A 22050-nucleotide genomic window follows, 5' to 3' on the forward strand; every position below is an offset into this window, starting at 1 on the left:
GGAAGTTGCAGGACAATAGAGCGACTTTTGTGACAAGGAAAAAGAGACTGGGAGGACCAACCAGGGATTAGAAGCTTAAAGCAGGTTTAAAATAGTGAGTTAGAAGTGGTTTCCAGCTGATTGAGCAAAAGAAGTGACGACTGTAGAAATAAAAATAAAATAATAATAATTGAATTATGCAGCAATGTTTTGAATATGCATTTCTGTTGTCAGGGCAACTTCTCGAGATGTGACTCAATATGCAAATTAGTTGAATGAGTGGGGACAGAAAAAAAAGAAAAACTCAAGTTTCCTGTCTGAGACATGAGTGAAGTTTGCATTGAGAGAAATATATCTGTGACTGTGTGAGAAGAACTGTTTGGTAAAATATATGATAGCAGCCGCAGGACAATTAAATAAAGTCTGTGACTAAGTGCAGTCGTGCAGATTTGGAGAAGAAGTTTATAATTTAGTGATGACACATTGTTATAAAGTGTTTAGAAAGGGCTTAATGGGAATATTACTGTTGGGCAAACTGTGCGGCTTTAACAAGATTTTCTGTGTATTTAGCAGGTGAAACTCTGTCAGCTGACTTCAGACTGTCAGGAAGCTGAAGAACCTGAGGCCAACCACTGAAACATGATGTGGGCAAAATGAACAGAGGGAGGGATTTTAAAGGTGAACATTTAGGACTTACTGCAAATGTTACTATGTCAAAGTTACTGTGACTCAAACAGAGGAAATTTTGATTTTCTTATTTCCACACCCAGCATGTTTTGGGTGTTATATGCTATTAAATACTTTTAAATAAATTAAAAAGTATTTAATAGCATATAACACCCAAAATATGCTTCGGTTCACATTTAACTCCAGAAAATCATCAATCAAAACATGGATATTACCTGACCACAGATTCGTGGTGACGTCACTGCTCTTTTAACTGTTCGGTGTCTTTGTTTGTTTGCTGGTTGTAGAAATGGTTTATATGAGCTTTGAGCTGAGAGTCAGAGGTTTCTGTGGACACTGCTCATGTCGGCACTTATATTTCTGACCTTTTCTTATAACCGATTAAACATGATCTCCTCCCTTTTGCCCCCATTTTTGGTGGTGTAGGTACAAATGATCAGGCATGACATTCTCATAATAAATAAGATACTGCAAATAATTATTTCTGCATTTGTGCGATTGAAGTGAATTGAAAATGTGTATGAAATGACACTGTTTTAAAGATTTGGCCTAAATAATTTTGGAGTGAATGAGTCTAAACATGATGACCTAACTAGTGATACCCTGACACACACACACACACACACACACACACACACACACACACACACACACACACACACACACACACACACACAGCATGTTATGCCAGTTTCAGCTGAAACTATGTTTCAAACCATGTTCCGGGTTTTTAGTTCACCATTTATGAGGCTTCAAGAAGAAAATAAAAGACAGATCTGAATGTTTGAAAATGTTTTGGAAAGATTCTGTAAAGATGAGATGAAAAATACTCAAAGGATAAATTTAATTGGCTTATTATTTAGATAAGTTGAAAAAAGTTAAACAAGCAAGTAAATGAAGAAACAAGGCAGAGGAGAGAAAAGCCCAACAATCCCCTCTGAGCAAGCAGTTGGCGACAGTGGGGAGGAAAAACTGCCTTTAAACGGGCAGGAACCTCCGGCAGAACCAGGCTCAGGAGGGGACAGTCAACGGCCGGGACTGGTTGGGGGGGTGAACAGAGGTGGAGCAAGACGAGGCTACATCAGGTGAGGAAGCAGTAGCGTCTCTCCTCCGGAACAAGTGGAACCATTTTTTCTTTTTTTTCATGCACTTTTCCACGAGCGCTTTTTTCTCCAGGATGAGATTTCTCAGCTCATCGATGGTTTCTGCGTTTTGTTCTTCAAGTTTCTCACATCTTTGTTCCACCTCTTCCAATGTTGCTTGTTGTTCTTCAAGCTTGTCTTTGAGTTGTTTGGATGTTGCCTCCTGTATCAGCTTGTCCTTGTGCATGTCTGCATTTCTCTGTTGGACCTCTTTGTGCTTGTCTTCTAACTGCTTGTTTCTTTTCTGGATTTCTTGGAGCGTGAGCTGCAGGTCTTCATGTATTTTGTCTTCTTGTTGTTTTTGCGCCTGCATTTGAGTGTATTCACGCTTCAAGTTATTGAATTCCACCAAAATCCCCTTAACGAGCTCGGAGTTGTTTCTCGCTATCTGATCGATCCTTCTCTGCATCTGTGAGCAGCGTTTCTCCAGTTTGTCCTTTTCTTCTTCCACTTTAGTTGCTTTGTCCTCCAGCTGATTACAAAACTCTTGCAGTTTTAGATTTTTAGACTCAAAGTCCTGGACGACACGTTTTCCTTCTTTCAGTCTTTCCTGCTGTTGATCTTTCTGTTGAAGAAGGTCTTTATTTTGGCGCAGTGTTTCATCCAGGCTTTCTTTCAGCATGCGGTATTTTTCCTGCATGCTCTTCAGTTCGTGCTGCATGTCTCGTTGCTTTTTGTCCTGCTCTTCCTTCTGTTGGAGGAATTCTTTCTTTTCTTCCACAGCTTCATGGAGCTGTCTTTGGAGGAGCCGATTTTTTCGGTCCATGTATTGGAGATCCCGTTGTATCTTATCAGTCATCGTTTTCTTGTCTTGGAGCTGGTTGGTCATTTCTTTGAGTTCTGCACGCTTTTGCCTGTTTTCTTTAATGAGGTGCACAATCTGCTCTCGGCTCTGAGCAAACTTGATTCCCCAGCCCTCATTAATAATTTTTTATGTCCGGCTGGCGCTGTTGTCTGTCTTCCAGCTCTTTATTTTGGGCTTCCATTCGTCTACATTTGTCCTCCAGTTGAAGTTTCTCTTCTTCAATTTGTTGCATTTTTTTCTGGAGAAGGTAGTTTTCCTTCCTACTCTCCTCTAACGCCCTTTGGAAGGATGAGGAGCCATTTGGGGAAATTGGCCGGCCACGCCAGGAAGGAGAGGCGGCGTAATCTTTTTGAATTGGTTGTTTTTTTCTTGGAAACATGTTGGAGTTTCTATACGATGACTTTGAAGAGCTTGTGGTGAACGTTTTGTAGGCTGCAAACACAGATGCTGCTGAAACGAACTAAAACTTGCTGTTTCTCACCCCTACTTAAGGAAAAACATCAAAGGACTTAAGATTCTTAAGATCTATGACATCATCACTCCCTAAGCCAATGAGATTGTCACAAGACATTTTGGAATGGGGTATTTTTTTTTAAACTGTTTTCAAACTTAACTTAAAATTTCAGTGTTTCCTGGTTGTGGACTATTGGTTAGTCCAGCCGATTAAGAAATTAATTGTCACAAACATCACTAATATTATATAACAGACGACAGAAAACACGAGTTTTTTTTCTACTCAATAGAGGTATAATAAAAGTTTTTTTAATTATCCTACTTTTTATAAAAGAGAACATTTATTAAAGATTATGTATTTAATTAAAAAACTCTGTTCATCTAAAGCAGGGGTCAGCAACCTTTAAGACCCAAAGAGCCAAAGAGCCATAATTGGCCTATCTGGGGTTGAAAGGCTCGATAAATGCACGGCGTTTCGCCGGGTACACCGGCTTCCGCGAGTGTGACGCTTATTTTGAGCGATGAAAAAATAACAAAATATAATTTTATTTGTATATTGCAAAATCACAATAATCTTCCAATTTAGAACTACAAGTTAAAAAAAGAACTAACATAAATAAAATACACTTCAGCTAATTTATTTTCACAAACCACGCGGAGCCGCACTATAAGGACTAAAGAGCCGCAGGTTGCCGACCCCTGATCTAAAGGGTTTAACAAAAAGGGGGAGCTTCCTGCTGGAAATTGAAATGTCCCCATGTCCCCACTGGGCGATCGTGGCTCAAGAGTTAGGAGTTCGCCTTGTAATCGAGCCCCGGCTTGGACAGTCTCGGTCGTTGTGTCCTTGGGCAAGACACTTCACCCGGCAAGACACTTCACCCGTTGCCTACTGGTGGTGGTCAGAGGGCCTGGTGGCGCCCCAGGGTGGCTGTAGCTACATCACCAGTGTGTGAATGTGTGCGTGAATGGGTGGATGACTGAACGTGGGTGCTTAACTAGTTAAAAAAACAAACAAACATCTGTCTCTTATTTTTTATGTCACACAGGAAAGAAGCTTCAATGTCTGATGAGAAGACATTAATTTGTTGGTGTTTGTGGTGTTTGGTGCAGTTTTCTTGTTCTCTGGCTTGTTGTTTATTTACAGTGGAGATGAAGATCTCTAACAAGTTGATTTGTTCACATTTGCACATCTTAATTTTTAAGAGGAATGTGTTTTTTGAGTTTGTACACTATATGCATGTAAGGCAACCGTTTCCTTTTTCTGTATTTTTGTGTGCTGCTCTTTTAACAAAAGGGGAACAAAAGACATTTAAATCGACCTCAGATGATTTGTTTAAATTTTTACAAGGTCTTACTGAGGTGATGCAAAGTGAAACATGCTTCTTTTTTGGTAATGTGCTGGAAAAGCTTGAAAATTGACCTTGAATGTGCTTAAAAAGTGCTTGAATTTGACCCTAAAAAATGTGTATGAACCCTGCATATATTGCAGTATTTACAGTTTATAGTAGGAATTTCATGGCAACAGCTAATCTTTATTTTGTTTACTGGGAAATGAAATGCTGCCAATTCACAAAGCTGTGCTTCAGCTGCACTTCCTGTTGTAGACTTGTGATGCACACAGGCTCTGTTCCAGCACTCAGCATGTTCTTCCTTATTTGCTCCACCAGGGGGAGCTCCTAAACTATGACATCCTGATAGGAGTGAACCAGGGAGAGGGGCTGAAGTTTGTGGACGACAGTGAGGACAACGACGGCATCTCAGCTGCGGCGTTCGACTACACCATCTCCAGCTTTGTTGACAACCTCTACGGCTACCCAGAGGGTGAGGACGCCACCTCTGTACACTGCTACTTTTTCAGTTATTCCATTTTACAGCCTCCTCTCACTTAACTGCATTTTGCAGCATCATCAGGTTTTGTCTCATTAGGAGCCGCGTTTGTTGATTTGTTCGTTTTTTTCTGTTTGCTGTATTCATTAAAATAAACGGATAATCGTCAAAATGACAAATGTGGACAATTATCAAAGCTTACATTACAATTCTGACAGCTTGAGTTCACATGAATTTTCAAAAGAATATCAAAACCTGTGAAAGTGCTTTAAGCGTTTAAAACATGCGAGTAAAGAATGGAATCAGTAACATGTGAGCCCAGTGAAGTGCATCAAACAAGACGAGCGTGCTAAAGAGAGCCACTCATCCACATCACGGCGTGTCTGCGCCTTAACCTTTGAGGCTCTGTGGGCAGTAATGCTATCATCCCCCAGGTAGTCGGCTCCCAATCTCAGTGTCGGTGTTTCTGACAGATCGGCCTGCGAACCCCTCACAGCCGGACCACAGTCACAGTACAGACATGTTTGGATAATGCAGTCATGCTTCCTCTCTGCTGCCTGTCACTCCTTCTGTTATCTGAAAGACTTTTTTTTCCTCTCTAGATTTCTCACTCACTTCCTGTTTACGGACCACCAGTGGGTGGCACCAGCTGTGGCCACTGCCAAACTCCATGCTGAGTTTCAGTCCCCAGTTTACTTTTACACGTTCTACCACCACTGCCAAACCGAGACGCGGCCCGAGTGGGCCGACGCCGCGCACGGAGACGAGATACCTTACGTGTTCGGCGTACCGATGATCGGTGCCACGGACCTGTTCCCGTGCAACTTCTCCAAGAACGATGTGATGCTGAGCGCTGTGGTCATGACTTACTGGACTAACTTCGCAAAGACTGGGTAGGCCTCATGTCACAGTAGTGTAAACTGTACACGTTACTGTATGTTCTCTGACAGCCTTCTAGTCATCTTGAATACTTGAATCTGGGTTGCTAGTTTAATTCCCGTGTGGCTTTGAAGAATTGAACATACTGGTTCACCAAAAGCATCCAGATCCCAGAGCAGCCGGTTGGTCTTAGATAGTTTAAAGGTTGCACAGAGAATGGGCCTCCTGTCTGTATTCAGTGTATTGATGCCACATGTTACTTATAATGGAGACTGAATATAACTTTGAACTGAAACGTTTAACCTTTATGCTCCACCAGGGACCCCAACCTGCCCGTCCCTCAGGACACCAAGTTCATTCATACCAAGCCCAACCGCTTCGAGGAGGTCATCTGGACCAAGTTCAACTGGAAGGACAAGCAGTACCTTCACATCGGTTTGAAATCTCGTGTCAGAGACAACTACAGAGCTAACAAAGTGGCCTTTTGGCTGGAATTAGTCCCTCATCTTCACAGCCTGCACGACGTGCTCTTTCCCACCACTACGCGCTCCCCCGCAGGCCGTGACCCCGGCACCATGAGGCCCAGAAACAACGTTCCTCGAACCACTCGTCATCCTTACCCTACCTTCCCATCAGATCCTGAGCCCGAGGGCTCAGAGCGCCCGCCCCAGGACCTCTTTCCCAGACACACCCGCGACTACTCCACCGAACTGAGCGTGACAGTTGCAGTTGGAGCGTCGCTCTTCTTCCTCAACATCCTGGCCTTCGCCGCCCTTTACTACAAGCGTGACAAGTGGCACGAGATGCGCCGGCACCGGCTGTCCCCTCAGCGGGGCGGCCCCGCCAACGACCTGGCTCACAGCCAGGAGGAGGAGATCATGTCCCTGCAGATGAAGGACTGGGAGCACGACGCTCACCACGACATTGAGCCCCTGTGACCCCACGACATCCTACGGCCCGCCTGCCCTCCCGACTACACCCTGGCGCTGCGCCGCGCCCCCGACAACGTGCCGCTGATGAAGCCAAACACCATCACCGTGATCCCCAGCACCATCACCAGCATGCAGCCTCTTCACGCCTTCAACACATTCCCCTCCACCGGCCACAACAACACCCTGCCCCACCCCCACTCCACCACCAGGGTATAGTAGGGACAGGCCCGACACAGCGCCACCTAGGGACCAGGAACACTGGCTCTGCTACCGCTCTGGAAGGGAGGCCTCTAGACGTGGGCCTTCGTTCTGTCCTCTTATTCTCTTCTTTCTCCAAAAGCAACTACACCTGCTGCGTCATGTGCTGTGAAACTTGGCAGCTCCCTCCACTGGTGGCATGTGGAGGTGCAACTGAAGTGTCCAGCAGCAGATGAGCAGTTTGGGGTGGGTGACTCAGATCTTTCAAAGATACTGTTTTCAAAGACGGTCTGCTGTTTCCAGGCTCAAGACCTCCAACATTTGTCAAAGGGACGAATGCTCTCTCGCTCCTCGCTGTTTTCTCTTTTTTACGTTGGCGTCATCTCTTTTTCCATCTCCTGTGTGTTATGTGCACATTATGCTTCTCTTTTCTACATCCGTGTTTTATTACTGCTCTCTTCCTCTCATTTGACACGCCTCCCTCCTGCTCTTCTCTAAAAATTCCCGATCTGCTGAGCAGTCTGGAGGGGGGAGGCGTACACTAAACATATAACTATGAAAACACTGATATCTTTCATTCGACCAGCATTTTTAGGTGCCAAGTAAGTACTGCTGTGTTTCATTTCTCATCGAGGGAGAAGAAAAACGAAAGAAAAATAGAGTTTCGCTATTTACCGTCAACTAACAGAGTTCTGTCATGTTCTCATGACAAAGTGCCAAACTGGCCTCAGTCGTGATTTTCTTTCTTCCATCTTCTCTCTTTTTGTTGTTTTGTTTGAAGCATTTGTTAAATTGTTGTTTTTTATTGTGTGGAAAGAATTTTTCTGAAAATATAGATATAGAGAAATGATATTATATATAGTTCTATATAAAATGTGTACAAAGGAGAAAGTATATAAAAGGGTTTTCTCAGTGGGGGATCTATGCATGAATTATTTTTAAAGACGCGGGGAAAAGGACACTGTACCTGTCGATGCACGTTTCCCAAAATCTAAACGAGTCATATCGCTCCATGTTTGCTACTTTTGGTTTTTGGTTTTCTCCCGCAGAGTAAGAGCATCGCAGGAGCATCGCAGGAGCTCCTGAAGTCAAACGACGCCTCCCAGCACTCATTTATTAAAACGGAGTCGATGCCAAAAGTCTTAAACGTTAGAATCAAAGCAACAGCTGTGAACTCAGTCATGGTGTCATGTGCAGCCTCCGTCTTACTGTCACTACTTTTTCATTTTAGGGTACGTGAGGTAAAGCGTCCGTCGATGTAGCTTGATTGTACAAAATTATTTTTCTACGTTATTAACAAAACAGAGCAGAGACTGATGCTGCTCCTGTCTGACCCCCTTATGTCTGCCACATGTGTATTCTGACTTCATATCATCACTGCTCCCTCCCTCCTCCTCTCTCCATCCTACACCGCCTTTGTTATTTAACACCGACCCCCCCAAACTGATAATCAGACAAATTCCCAAACAGCTGACTTCACTGTGTCGACACCGTTCCTGACTATTTCTGACCTCAGCTCAGCTCTGCTATTATCCTCACATTAAGGGTTCGTTCACCTGCCTGCAGATGATCTGTGAGCTCGTCGGTTGTAAATTAAACTCTAAGCACACTGAGGGTAACCGGGAGGCGTTCAGGGCCTGCAGTGCAGAGCTGCAACATGAAAAAAAGGGATGGGGGCTCAGATCTCCTGAACAGGGTAGAAACAACACGGTGGGTTTGTGCTGTTTGTGATTCCTGCTCCGTCACTCTGGTGGAGACCACTGCAGCTCAGCAGCGCTCCCTGCTGATCCTCTGATGAAGATGTCAACAGTATGTAAACTGAGCTGATGTGCTGCTGTTTGAGCCCACGTGGTAGCGTACGTCCAGTATGGGAGAACTTAGTCACCGGTGCTGTCTTTGCTTGTGCTCTAGCTTTAGCCTGTTTGATTGTTTGTTTTCTATTTTATTACTGCCTAAAAGGGGAGGTGGGGGAAACACATGCCTGACTTCTCCTGTCAGAGGTTTTGTAAGCTCAGTGGAAGGGAAACGTGCACAATGTAAATCATAAAACAACTGAGTGGGGCTGTGCTGCAGGTGGATCAGTGCTGTGGACAGTAGCTGTGGAAAAGAGACTGGACAAAGACTCTCAGCCTTAAATACAGGACAGAGGATGATCCGATCATCTTTCAGCTAACAGTGTGGAGCAGAAGGACGGCCGGCTGATGCGTCCGTACGAACCCTTTTGTACTCACTCCTGTGTATAAGGAGGTGGCGAGGGGTTGTGTAGTTAACCTCAGTGATAGGTTTGTAGCATAAACCTATTCGTTGGAACGTTAAGGACAATTTAATTACATAGCAAAGCAAGACACGAGTAGGCAAAGTTCTTTATGTTTCCCGTGCACGGGAGAGAACCGGACAAACGCCGTTCCTTCGCTTCACCCCAGTTGCTCTCGTCCGCTCCCCCGTAACACTGCTCTTTTATTGAGGTTACATGAATATACATATGACGTTCATTAACATATGACGTCTACATACAAACAAAGAGTACGTTGCCTGTGCGTGCGTGCGTGTGTGTGTGTGTGTGTGTGTGTGTGTGTGTGTGTGTGTGTGTGTGTGTGTGTGGTGGGGGGGGGGGGGGGGGGGTCAGAGTGTGACCCCATAAAGACTTCCCTAAACCTGCTGGTCTGGAAGTCCAGCAGTTCATCTAAACAAAAGGCACTTAGCCTAAATCAGATATAGATACATTTATCCTAAATGAACAGAGGGAGTGACTTTAAGTCTGATTTCAGACTATGTCAGTATTAGTTAAGCCAAGAGTCGGCAAAAGCTTTATGGCCCGGAAAGTTCTAATTCCCACAACATATTGTTGGATTAGTAAGCAAAACTTTTCTGTGATGAAGATTTTTGGGGTTGTTGTTTTAGTGATGGGTTCATTCTGTCAGTTAGCTTTGGCTTGTTTTCTTATTTCAATAGAGGGAGTTTTACTAAACATGGACATGTCGAGGAGCGGCTCATTATTTCTGTAACAGTGCACTTAGAGAAAACTGTCAGGTGTCGCCCCCTTTGGTGATGATGTTTTGTGCTCTGATGAGCTAATAATCAGCTCTCTTTTCCTCCTTCTTTGTTCTAAGCAGGCCTGCAAGATTGAATTAACAGCGCTGTAAAACATTGTTGTGAGAGCAAATATAAGGTGAGCTTTTCCAGATTACAATGGGCTGAGGAAAAGGTCACCTGTGGGAACCTGCGAGTTCCTGTCTAAAAGGATTGCAGCGAGTCAATCCAGTCCAAGATCATAAAGAACTCTTTTTCTAAAAACAAAAGAAAGAACAAATAAATGAGCTCATATTGATGAGGGTGGAGACTCTGATGCTTTGTGCGTGAGGCTCCACTATCAGCAAGATCTAGTGTGAATGTGTGTGCATGATGTGTGTGACTGGACTGTGACTGGACTGATCATGTGGACTAAAGTGTTGACTGACTTGACACTGAGACAAAGACTGGACCAACGTTAGGATGAGTAGATGCTGACAAACAATTCACGACGCCGGTAAGAAAAGGGTGGATGCTTTGCTTTGCTTTTGGCAGGAGCAGGAGCACAAGAGAGAGAGGGAGACCGAAAGGTATCGATTTGTCACATGGCATCGATTTGTCACATGGCATCGGTCTGTTAGGTTTTGGGATGAGAACGTGTTGGATGGTTATCTGTCTTGGTCTGGTGGAGGTCTCTTCCCATAAGAAGACTGATGACTTTTTCATTAACACTGAAGTGTTTCTTTCTTCTCTCTCCCCTCAGATGACTTCACACTATAACCAAGGACACCTCATAGGGGATCATCTGATTGTGGCTTCTCTAATAATCTTTCTAATAGTAATATTGTTCACTGTTATGTTACAGAGTGAAGTGAGATTAGTGCTGTAAAACTTCCACAACACTGAACAGATGCCACCACAGATATGTTGAAATCTCAGTCAAAACTAGCAAAAACAAATGAAATCCATGAATCAGAAATGCTGATTGTTGAACAGATAATTCAGTCTGTGCATGAGGAGGATCCACTTTAGACTAAACTACATACAGAAACACAGGAACCAGGGCACAGTGTAAATCCAGGAGCTCTGTGTGCAACAGCTGACCTGTATGAACACAAAACACTGATTGAAGTCCACGTTGATGCTTTCTGTCTGTTTAACTTTTACATTTGAAGCAACACATTTTACTTCAAACACACAGATCAGGTAGAAAACTGTGGATTAGAAAACAAATTCATCAAGAAGGTCCTGAAGCAAGAAGTTCATCATTGCATAGAGTAAGAAAAAGGACATGAATCATCCCACGGGTCTGTGCAGTCGTTATGTTATCATCAGCTAAATCATGTCTGCATACTGTGTGTGTGTGTGTGTGTGTGTGTGTGTGTGTGTGTGTGTGTGTGTGTGTTGCTTTTTTAAATCTTCTACTTAGAGTTCAAACTTGGATAGTGATAAAAACATTGCACTGCTTCATTTAATATCTAATTGAACACATCTGTGGTTGAATTTGAATCTTAAATGTTTTGATTTCAAAGATGTGGTTCTGATATGAAGGAACAGGAAGTAAATTGTTGCCATGGATACAGTGAGACAGACGCCTCAGACCCTTATTTTTTATTTCTTTGACTTTTTATTTTATTGATTCATTTCTTTATTTTTACATTTTAAAAAGTGTATTTGTCTGAATGAACTAATCCCCATTTTCCATGCTTTGTGTCACTGGTCATACTGGGAACAGCCATAGAAAATGTTTGTAAAGAAGAAATCTTAAACATGAGCAGATTCTCAGGCGATTTCTGTTTCCTAACCATTGTTTCAGTGCACACGTCCCATCACTACATGTGTGTTAAAGATTTCTTTGGGATCAAAATCATCCACTGACAGTTATCAGTACAAACAGGATGCAAAAATCCAAAGTTCAGACTTCAGAGTTACTAAAACAGAGATCTGAGGAAAACTGGTTCTTCACACGACGTTTCATGTGTGAACAGTAGAGGTGGTTTCATTTTCACATGTAGGTGTTGCAGTGAGGATTGCAGGGAGACATTTGCTGAATAGCTGCAGCTCTGCTCCTGTAGACTGCCTCTGAATGTGTGTGTGGTGATAAAGTCACTTTAATTAAATGTCACCTGTCAGGGAAAACTTTGTGTTGACTGAAGAAAGTTCACTTCTCTTTCATTGCAGCTCCACTCTTATTTTTGATGCACTCATTTGTTTCATAAATGATTTCAATGATTTTGCCACAGCTCTGCATTGTCAGGTCGGAGCATGTGTGCTTTTGATGAAATGCTGATATGATGACGCTTGATTGGGGAAAGATTTCCACAGGTGGTGTTGTTGGTCTCCTTCTTCCAGTTTTCTTGTTGCTGCCTCTCTCCTCGCCTCAGTTGCTGCAGCTGTATCATGTATGTTGTTATGTTACATACAAAGAGGAATTTGTGACATTAAAGAGTAAAGATTCTTCTAATTGTTTTCATCTCATCTCCTACTGCTTTAGTCTGCGTGGACAATATATGAGTAAATCATTACCAAGCCAGATTATATTTGGAATATTTCAAACAGAGGACATTACAGTGAAATCTGCTTTCAATGTGACATTTACTTTGATCCTTTAAGACACAGTTTATACATCAGACAAGCTGTTTGCAGAGCGATTAAATGTTTGATATTGTTGTTAAAGTTGTACAGATGAGCGTTAATCACCAACAGCTTCATTCATGTGGATGAACTGGACGGTTCCAGGGAAACTATCAGGATCACACGCCTCCAGTGGTCACTGTGAGTAACTACAACTCTGCACATACAATAATTAAGATGAAGAAATGTTTTTATTGTAGAAAGATGAACCAAATGTAGTTTGACTCTCTGACAAACGATGGCAAGATAAAAGTAGTTTGTTAAAAAAGACACAAAAATGGTAACAATGCAAACAAATACAAACAACAGCATATCCTGATATGAGGCTCACAGATCAGGATCAGTACAATACGTAGCAACCGACATTGATGTTGCCATGGTGACCGCTGCTATATATAGTGTTTCTGTTACCTCACTTGTCTTAAACATCAACGCTGGCTGTTTTTCATTTTACTAATGAGTCCACTCTCTTCCCTCACTTTCGTCTCTTCCTCGTGTTTGAGCTCCTCTCAGAGAGGATTTAAGAAAGAGCTTTGATGATGGCTGTAGCTCAGGAGACAGAGCAAGGCATCTAATGATCAGAAGGTTGGTGGTTCAATCCCTGACTGCTCCAGCTGGCACGCAAAGTGTCCTTGAGCAAGACACTAACCCTCTCCGATGCATCCATCAGAGTATGAACGTGTTAAACAAGAATCAGTCCATTCACCATGGAAATATCAAAGTAGAAAGTGATGGCAGTTATGATTGGCTGCACAGCTGGATCACATGACCAGGTGAGTGGTACAAATAACAGGAAGCTTCTCTTGTGGCTTTAATAATCATTTGAATTGATAACTTGTGATTTACAGACTGTTCTTTATCTTTTCATTGTCGTCTGAAACACAGAAAAATATCAATGTTGGAAAATATGACATTTATATCTAGTTTCTAAAGGATGGTTTAATTCTCCAAAGGCCACCACAGACATGACAAAGTTATTTCATCATTATAATGCACAAAAACAAAAAGCAGGATGAGCCCTGCTGCTCACCAAACTTGTGCTGAATAATAATTTGTGAATCATTTAGTTTAAAACATCAACTGACTGAATCCATGAATCTCATCATGTGTTTCTGAGTGAAAGACACAGACATGTACAGACTGAACTGTTTCTCTAACAGGTAAGACTAACTACAAAGAGTCAATTCATACCTAAGTGTGCCAAAAAAGTCTGAAATACCCTTCATGAAACCAGTCGATGGATCCCAGAACCCAAATCCAGGATAAAGAGGTTCAGTGAATGTGGTGTGGAAGGTGTGGAGGTGGATCAGAGAGTCAGAGGAGACTCTGTAGAAGGACAGAGTGCCAGCAGGACAGTCCACACACACTGCTACTCTGTTAGAGACAGAGGAGGAGGAGGAGGAGGAGGAGGAGGAGATGGGTGTTTCTCTGTTATTGTGCCACACAGAGGAATAATGATCAGAGCAGCAAAGACTCCAGGACTGATCATTTCCACCAAACACACACTCATCACTCCTTCCTTTCCTTTTGATTCCTCTGTAACTCACAGATATCCAAGCCCTCCTCGTCCACTCGACCTCCCAGTAACAGCGACCAGTCAGACCATCTCTACACAGCAGCTGTTCACAAACATCAAATCTGTCTGGATGATCAGGATGTGACTGAAGCTCCTCCACATGTGTCACCTTCCTGTTGTTGTCAGACAGCTGGAGCTTTGTGTTCACTGTGTTTGTGTCGATTGTGAGTTGACAGGAATCTAAGTTCAAAATACTTATTAAATACATACATCATTGATTTAATGCCAAATAATTTCATTTCCAACATTTACAATAAATTAATTAAAAATTTAATGATTTTTAAATAAATGTAATTAATCAATTAATAACACATTTAATTAATTATTTAAGAATCTATTTATTTAATTCATTTGGGCCCTTCTAGCCCTGCAGCTGTGCATGTGCTCACATATCCACTGGTATGTGTCCTACAGGTATTCTCACAGCAGTGCTCTGAACATTAAATGACCAGCAGATGTCAGTTCTTCATAATAAGCAGTTAAACTTTGTGTGATCTGCCTTTGGGCGAAGCAACAAAGCCGGAAAAATTGGACACATTCACAGAGCTTTACCACACCATCACTAGACAACAATGGAATTATTTTAACTAAAAACAAATAATCAGAAAGGCTTCTGCCTGGTCTCGTACCTCTGTGTTTCTGTAACATGAATAATGAGCTGAAATTCTCCTCACGACACCACCGATCAGCTCGAAGGGCCCTCGAGTTTACCTGCATGCATCCTGTTCACCTGTCAGCTGTTTAACACCTGCTGCTTATTCAGCAAACACGCCCACATTACCTGGTGACAGTCACAGTTTAATGCGGGCCGCTGTTTGTCAATATAAAATAGTTTAGTTCCAATATTGTGCACATAATTTGCAAATGCACCATATTTTACAGACCATGAGGCTCACTGGATTATAAGGCGCATTAAGCGAAACAAAAATGTCGCATGAGTCAAACTTTACTCAGCTCATTCTTCTTGCTTCCTCCACTTCCGTACCATTGATTCATTCATGTTTAATTCTCTCACAGCTGCTTTATTCCCATGTTGGGAAGGGCGATGGACACTAAGATAACTACAGAATACTTTATAAGTGAACCTGATGCTTTAATCAGGATTTGGGCTATTTGCATTTAAATTAAATCAGTAATATAGTTCTGCCACTTATCTGCTCTAATGACTGGAAATCTGATATCCAGTCACCAGCACAGCTCACTCACTTACAGTCACTGACTTCACTGTTTTTGCTCCTGAGCAAATCAGTTTGTTTTAGATTAAAGTTGTTTCATAACTGCATCATTTTACTGAAGTTTAATGTGTCAGCGGAGCACATGTGGAACTGAACCATTTGCTTGTCTTAATTATCTGATGTTTATATGTGTTACACTTTTTTAATCTTTAATTTTAAATTGAAACTAACATTTAAAAACATTTGGTACAATGTGGAAAGAGGAAGAGTATTTCCAGCAGGAGCAGAAACGTCTGACTCAGCATGACGATGCTGTTGGTGGATACTGAAGAGCTCAGCCTGTCAAGACAGGATTAGGTTATCGTTTTCAAAAATGTTTATTCAATTATATTCTGAGGCCAGTTATCTGGTATAATCTTTGGAAGTCTATTAAAATAAAAATGAAATCAGATGTGTGGTCTTTTGGTTGTTTTTGTTTTGTTCAATAAGCAGATGTTGGTGTTTCAGCAATGCAGTAACTTAAGTTTAAAAGGCTTGTTAGAAACTATGAAACACATCATACAGACTTGTGGACATTAGAAGACGACTAATAATCATCATGAATAAGACTAAAGGCAGGAAGGTGTCCTTTATAACTAATAATATTAATAACTAATAATATTAATATCATAGTCTGTCTGCAGCTGAGACAATACAAACTCAAACTGTGGGGAGAAGATTATATCACTTCAGTTTAAATTGACCTTAAGCGCCACATTTTCACAGACTTCTTTATTTACAGCATTTTTTACGTGCTGTATAGATTATACAGTTAGGTCCATAAATATCTGGACAGAGAGAACTTAGTTTCTGATTTTGGTTCTGTACATACACTAAAATCTATTTTAAATGCAACAACTCAGATGTGTTTGAAGTGCAGACTTTCAGCTTTAATTCAGGGGGTTGAACAAAGAGATGCAGAAAAATGTGAGGAACTAAAGCATGTTTAACACAATCCCTTCATTTCAGGGGAAATGTAGAGGAAAAATTAGAAAAATTAAATAACTTAATTAAATTAATTAAATCATAAGATTGTCAGCTGATAACCAGCTTCATGCGACCGCTTATCCTGGTCCCAGTGTTAGGGTCAGTGAATCCAGTTAACAGAAAGACATCCTGGATATACTCGACTGACTTTTTAGACTCAAGATTAATAATCATTATAAAAATTATAGTCTAACATCCAGAAATCTGCACGATGTGTTTCATTATGTCTAACAAGCCTTGTACAGTTAAAGCTAACAGTTACTACATGCATCAGTACATTTCTATATTTTTATATCTATAAAAAGAAATCTGACACTTGCCAGACTTTATCAAAGCTGTGAGCATCACAGCAGAGGCCTTTGTGTCAAAGTAGCTGAGGATCAAACAGAAAAACATGAAGGTTTTCCTGGTCTGGGATTTTATACAAATATTCTGCAGTACATCAAAAACAAAAGAAAACCATTAATGAACATGTGAACATTACCTGATGCTGCTGACGTGAAGCAGAGCAAAGTTACAGAGGTTTGATTACAGACACAGCTGAGCATTTTACAATTTTGCATCATTTTAAAAAGTTTAAATTTGTTCAGTGTTGAACGGCAGAAACGAGGCTTTGTTTTCAGAAGTAAGTAAAAGAAAAAAAAAACAGCGGCCGACAGGCTGTAAGAACGGTAGACTTGTGCGTAACAAGCAAGCGAATAATGCAGAAAACAGGAAACTGTTCTTGAAGTACAGAGAGAGAGAGAGAGAGAGAGAGAGAGAGAGAGAGCTGTGCATGAAGTGTGATTTTATCCTGGTGGCAGCAAAACAATCAGAGGGAATTCATGACGATGTTTATGTGAAGCGTAGTTTGGAGCTTCTTTTGCTGCTGGTTTACTCAATATTGTTTGGAGAGACATCAAACCTGCAGCTTCAGAATCAGCGCAAAAAGGGCGTAAACACAAAGCGCGGAGCCGCCGAAACATCAGAATCAGCGAGCTGTCGGCTTTCAGCTCGTGTCCGTGCAGTCAGGTGAGAAAGTCACATCTCACTGATTCTGATGCGTCGGCGGCTCCGCGCTTTGTGTTTACGTCTTTGTGCAGAATCCGTGTTCCTGCTCTCATTTACTGTTTTAGCTGTTTGGTGGTTGTTGAAACTTTGGGAGGTTTAACCTGAGATTCTGGCGTTTTGGCCAAAATAAATTTATATTAAAAATCGATTCAGGATTTTAATGAATCGATATCACGTTATCCAAGCCAGAATCGATTTTAATCGATAAATCGATAATCAAAACCACCCCCGATGCATATACACGGGTCACACTGCTTATTGAAACCCCCCAAAGATCAGATCTTAATCAGACAGGTTTCTGGTTTTTGTTTTCAAAGTTTAGACTTTGCTTCTATTGGACTTTTTATCAGTAACACGTGCTCACTTTCTGCAGGAACAGTTGAAACTAACATAAATAAATAACTCCAGAGCTGATAGTCAGCAGGGGGTTTACAAGTTGTGGCCGCGTTGTCGGCGGTATAAGCTCGACCACTTGCAAGGTGAGCTGGCAGACATCACTGAACTCATCAGAGATGATCAGGTTCATTTTGACAAAGTGAGCAGATATTTAACCTCCTAGGACCTGGCGTCCACATATGTGGACATCACATTTTGGGTTGTTTAGACCAAAATACTACATTTTGCTCTACAAGGGCCTGATATCCACTCACAAGGACGTTATACTGCCACTGTGCTATCGAAATTTTAGACAAATAGCCTCATATGTGGCTCTCATTTTTCTCAGAAACTAAAATTTGGTAAAAAAAAAAAAAAAAAAAAATCTGGTAATTCTTTGTTTTTACATTCATCAGGTCCCAATCAGCCCAAATATCAAAGAGAAACTAAAAATGAATGCCACGGAGGAGTTTGGGTCTTAGGAGGTTAAAGATTGTGCCACTACATTCTTGTCTAGAAGATATTAAAGTGTATTTGGTGACACACAAAAAAGGGTAAAGTTTAAGTATAGTTTGGGTCCACACATGTCCAAACCCTGGTGTGTAGGCCTACTTAGTTTTGAGGAATTGTCATGGGACCGGGGTCTGGGTGACCCAGGGCCTGTAAGAAGTTATGGACATGTGTGTTTTTGGTGCTGCTGTCTCCTGTTTCCATGTTTGTGTATCTAGGTGTGTGTGTGGGTGTGTCAGCCAGGAGCCTGGCCACACCTGCGGAGGAGAATTACTCACACCTGCAGCTGATCAAGCCTCGTCAGAGGAGCTACTTAGGAGTGTGGTGGAGCTGTCTCCGATGCTGGATCATTGCGTAACTTCACGTTAGTCTCTTGGCGAGTTAGTTAAGGTTAGTCTGCTGCATTGTGGTGTTGCTGACGGCTGCCTCTTTGTTATTCCCCAGGAGGAGTGTGGAGACGAGAGGGCAGCGAGCACGGGGTGCTCAGACACTGAGGAGCGGAGACAAAGAACACTAACACTGGCAAGAGGACATGTCAGAGTCGGGAACGCACTGGGGATTTATTGTTGTTTGGATTATTTAGCATCACTGTAAATAAACGCACTGACCTCATCAAAGAGTCCAGCATTTGGGTCGTCCTTCCCCTCATCATAGTCTGCCACGCAGGCCGTGACAGAAAAGCCCACTAAAAGAACGCCCACCAGACCAAAGCAATGGTTTTGACTTGATCAGCATTAACCCCGCCCCCTGACTTTGATGGGTGAAGCTGACAAATAAAATGTATTTATGAACAGCGATGCAGGGCCAGGAGTAGCAACGTGAATTAAATAAATACATCATTAAATAATTCATTAAATGTGTCAGTAAAATAATCAAAATCGAAAACAAACCAATAATTGATTAAATATGTAATTAACTAATTTGAATTGTACATAAATAAATAATGAAACATTTTAAATGAAATTAATGGATAATCTATTATTAATATATTTATTTAATTGATTATGTACATTTTTAAATTAATTACTGAAATAATTAATTCATTAGTGATGTCTTTATTTAATACAACCATATAAATACCATAAAATTGCTAATTTACTCAAAATAAATGTAAGACATCAATATTAAAGGTTAACTTATGATAATGAATACATGCAACTATAACTGATGACATAAAAATGAGGATTTCTTAAGCTGAAGCCAAAGTGCTGACTCATTTTTCATGTTACTCTCAAATGTTTTCCTTAATAACAAGAACATAATTACACTTTAGCCACAAGAGGGCAGCAGCATTAATACAAGTCACATGTATATAAAGGTACAGTGATTATATTACAGTGATTTTGACAAAAACAAAACAGTTGATGGCAGTGTGTTTTTCCATGACAGAATAATTACGCACACCCCACTTTGCAGTTATTTATTTGTAAAAAATGTTTGGAATCATGTATGATTTTCGTTCCACTTTGTGTTGGTCTTTCACGTGGAATTCCAATAAAACTGATTCATGTTTGTGCTGTAATGTGACAAAATGTGGGAAAGTTCAAGGGGGCCGAATACTTTTGCAAGCCACTGTAAAGTTCACTATCAGTAACATCATAGCACCACCCAGCTGTATAGAAACTCCGTCATGCTAGCTAGTAGCAGTACGAGTTATTGTAACTGACTGTAAAAAGTCAGCAACATGAAAATAAACTCCACCTAAACTTGGTTTATATCTGACCCAGACAGACTGCAGGTCATAACTTCTTACCTGAAGTTCAGTTCACCTGACACTCGGACCGGCGGCCGCCTCGGGTCTCTGCTCCTCCCGCCTCCCCTTTCCCTCATCCACCTGCTGCCTCTGTGGAAGCTCCGCCATAGCCACCACCAAACAACTGACTTATTTTTACACATCGACCAGCATCCGGCCAATCCACCACCTTCCATTGTTTATACCGTTACAAGAAAATAAAAAAACATCATCAGCCCATAAAAATGAAAAATCACCATCGGTATGCCCGATGGCCAGTCCAGCTGTGGTCGTGCCATCAGTTAACCCTTCACGTGGCAGCTGTGACACGCGTGCCCAGGGTTGCCGACCCCTGCTCTAAAGCATCTGATTTGGATTCCTGAGATCAAATATATTTTCCTTTGTGTTTGTTTTCTTCCCATTTGTGGCTTTAATGTAGTGTTACATCCTGTTTGTTTGCTTCCATCTGTATACATGTCCAGATTCACTGTTATGTTTCTATTCTTACATTGCTGTGTGATCACTGTTCCCTCTGCTGACTGATGTGACCTTTTGTATCTCACACTGATACTTGTCATATTTGTATCTGCGCCTAAAAGATAAAAAGTTTTCCATGCTAAAACACAGCTCCACCTCCTGCAGTTCTCCCTCTGAACCACTAGATGTCTCTGTTATCTAAATGAAGACGTGCAGCACAGCAACCACAGCAGCGCTCAGATCACACGTGTCCCGTTATTATGTATAAAAGCATGAAACAGGTGAGACAGGTGGGATCAATATTAATGTTGTGGAAATATATGAAAAAGCAACAGAAGAGTGAAAACATTTGGTGTTTCTAGAAAGATCTTTCAGCTCACAGCTGCTCACAGACTGTATTTACAAGTGACAAACTGCAACTCTACAGTACATCTACAGTATATATCAAATATATTCTGTATTCAAATCTATTGAGTGATGTTTGAAAGTCTTTCCAGGTGAGTTTGATCCAGGAGGGTCTGAAGCCAGAGTCAGACAGAGACTGTGCAGAGACTGTAGAAGGACAGAGCAGCAGCAGAGCAGTCCAGATACACTGATGATCCTCTGTCAGATCCAGAGGGACACACAGGGATGATGCTGGACTCTACATTGTGTCTGACAGTGGAGCTGTTCTCAGAGCAGTTCACTCTGCAGCACTGACAGTCATCTGCACTTCTTCTCATTCCTCTGTCAGTCACTGCTGGATGAAGCTCTCCTCTCCACCTCCCAGTAACATGGCCCAGTCAGAGCGTCTCTACACACAAGCTGCTGCTGCTTCAACCTCTCTGGATCATCAGGACACAGCTCCTCCTCTCTCAGCACACACACCGTCCTGTTTACCATCATGGCCTCCACCTGCAGAGAGAAGAAGGAAGAGCAGAGGAGATAAACGAGTGTTTCCAGAGACTCTTCATCAGCTGTCAGTCAGTGATGCAGCACATCCAGTATAAAGAGCAGCAGGGACTTCAGTGCTGGGACTGTACTAGGACTCATTGTTGCTTCACTTTTTCTAATCTTTGGATTTTTATTGAAGTTGATGAAAATGTTTTTCCCTCCTAGTTTGAGTTTGGACTTTCATTCATTAGAAGAACCTTGGTGTGTCCACTCTGAGCTCTGTAGGAACCCCAACAACAAGCCCAACAATCCAGATGGACGGTTCCAGCTGTTAACTGGAGGAATTCCATCCAAACATCTGCTCTCACTAAATTCTTCCTCACCTACAGACTGTGTTCTTCACTGCTTTAAACTTGGAAATGAATGCAGTCATTGGTCTGCGTGCTGCTTTGTTCAGAGAGCTGATTGGCTGTTGACAGTGTTTGATCAGAGCGTGTCAGCCGTTACTATGGTGACCATAAAGGTCAGAAACAGGAAGTGTTTGTGTCCAATCCTGAAGCCTGTCACCATTCTCCTCTCACAGCTTCACTGAGAAGCTGCAGCTTTACAGGAAACACTGGATCTTTGTTTCATACTGACTGTGTTTAGTACAATACTGCTGACAGCACCACCCACTCACTCCATCACTCTACTTACACCAGAGTCTCCAGT

General features: G+C 41.9%; 1 protein-coding gene, 1 long non-coding RNA gene and 1 pseudogene across 4 annotated transcripts in view; 1 reads left to right on the forward strand and 2 right to left on the reverse strand.

Moving 5' to 3' along the window:
• The window catches only part of LOC145425230 (protein NLRC3-like), a 611895-nt gene that overhangs the window by 580280 nt on the left and 9565 nt on the right, over window positions 1-22050 (reverse strand). The gene's annotated exons all lie outside the window — the stretch shown is intronic.
• LOC145425285 (uncharacterized) overlaps window positions 1-22050 on the reverse strand; it is a 59111-nt gene that overhangs the window by 34795 nt on the left and 2266 nt on the right. The window contains exons 1-2 of one of the 2 annotated variants that reach the window (XR_013905944.1): window positions 22036-22050; window positions 19571-21360 (exon numbers count right to left, since the gene is read on the reverse strand). The exon at window positions 22036-22050 is cut by the window's right edge and continues 2266 nt beyond it. This is a non-coding gene — a long non-coding RNA (uncharacterized LOC145425285). Of the gene's footprint in view, window positions 1-19570; window positions 21361-22035 lie in introns of those variants that run through there. The other variant, XR_013905945.1, reaches the window with a different exon arrangement.
• LOC113017496 (neuroligin-2-like) lies at window positions 2991-7971 on the forward strand (annotated as a pseudogene). The gene is made up of 4 exons (XR_013906892.1): window positions 2991-3040; window positions 4700-4957; window positions 5496-5786; window positions 6092-7971. The product of XR_013906892.1 is annotated as a neuroligin-2-like (transcript).

The sequence above is a fragment of the Astatotilapia calliptera genome, chromosome 3 (assembly GCF_964374335.1).
Source record: "Astatotilapia calliptera chromosome 3, fAstCal68.1, whole genome shotgun sequence".
NCBI classification, from domain to species: Eukaryota; Metazoa; Chordata; class Actinopteri; order Cichliformes; family Cichlidae; genus Astatotilapia; species Astatotilapia calliptera.